Source organism: Sinocyclocheilus grahami, unplaced genomic scaffold (assembly GCF_001515645.1).
Source record: "Sinocyclocheilus grahami isolate Dianchi unplaced genomic scaffold, SAMN03320097.WGS_v1.1 scaffold6312.1, whole genome shotgun sequence".
Classification (NCBI taxonomy): Eukaryota; Metazoa; Chordata; class Actinopteri; order Cypriniformes; family Cyprinidae; genus Sinocyclocheilus; species Sinocyclocheilus grahami.
In genome coordinates, this window is record NW_015510766.1 from 3,507 (window position 1) to 4,792 (window position 1,286).

The 1,286-nt window shown below is 37.6% G+C and overlaps 1 protein-coding gene across 1 annotated transcript in view; it reads right to left on the minus strand.

Annotated features, from left to right (window-relative positions):
- LOC107577534 (E3 ubiquitin-protein ligase Mdm2-like) overlaps window positions 1–388 on the minus strand; it is a 3,838-nt gene extending 3,450 nt beyond the window's left edge. The window contains exon 1 of the mRNA XM_016263602.1: window positions 270–388. The gene's annotated coding sequence lies outside the window, so the exon portion shown is untranslated. The remainder of the gene's footprint in view (window positions 1–269) is intronic.
- Window positions 389–1,286: the final 898 nt, after the last annotated feature.

Sequence of the window (1,286 nt, forward strand, 5' to 3'; positions counted from 1 at the left end):
CACAAACGCGCGCACTCCCCGGGTGTCTATTTCCCGCTGCGGCTTATCAGGAAAACCCGAGGCTGTAGTAGGCCGCGCTTGCAGCGCTAACGCAAGGCTAACTGAGGCGAATTATTTTAAGCGACCACACGGACATTAAATCCTCATACGGTGTTAAAGTGATTCTCTGGAATGTACAACAGTGTTATACAGATATTTACAGCTTTATATGTGTAATAAATATATGAGAAAGTGCGAAGATTGCTAAACTGAAAGTGTTAATGTCTTACCTGCTGGTGAACCGTTGAGCGTCGCGAACTCCCTCTGCTGGCGCCTGTTTGAATTTGAAAAGTTCTAGCACGTGCGATAAGCGCGCGGTGTAAACACACGTACTGGAAGGCGAGCTGGATATTGTTTACACTATTAGGCCTATCTACATTTGCTGTTCTACTGTTAATGCGATTAAAATAACAGAGTTCAATTCATATAGTATTTAACACGACATTTGTATTCTTATTGCATCAAACTGGACTAGTTTAGCTCATCAGGTATAAAGGAATATGTATGAAAATGAATGATAATATAACAACAAAGTCAGGCTACTTGACCTAAGGATACTTGAGGTAAGGTAGGTGACAAACAGCACTTTGGCAGATTATTATACTTTTTAAATGCTTTAAAATATATTTTCATTTTCTCTCCACATTTTATGAAGTGCATACTGCTTTTTAAAACCTTTCAAATATATTTTCACATTATTTGCGCTATTTAGTAGGCCTACGTTTAAACCTAATCTTCCTGGGTTGCATTCAGTCCTATGTTTAATTGTAATATGAGATTAATCAATAACTATCACTTACTAGTTGTGGTGTGCTTACAGTAATACAATTTGTAGTTATAATCATGATCATATTAAATGCATCACTTTAATCACCACTAGCTAATTAATTCCTCCTTTGATTAATGACATTTTGCATTCTATTCTATATTGCGCTAACTGAAAGAACTTTCATCGGTTTTGATTTCTTAATGAGTAATGGTGATCTGTTCCTTCACTATTAAGATGAATCTGTGAGTCACCTGGTTGGTGACAATGCTGGGAATACACTAGCTGTGTGTGAAATCCACATCAGAAAACATTCATTTGTAAAGTGAGTCTGTTGTCATGACATGACTGTTGTACAATGGCAGACTTGCTTTTCTCGCCAACAGAGAAACTTGCTAGTTAGGGGAGGTCCTGTTTGCTGAGTGAAATTACCTCTTTATTAGGGATGGGCGATACCACTTATTTTGTTTTCGATACGATA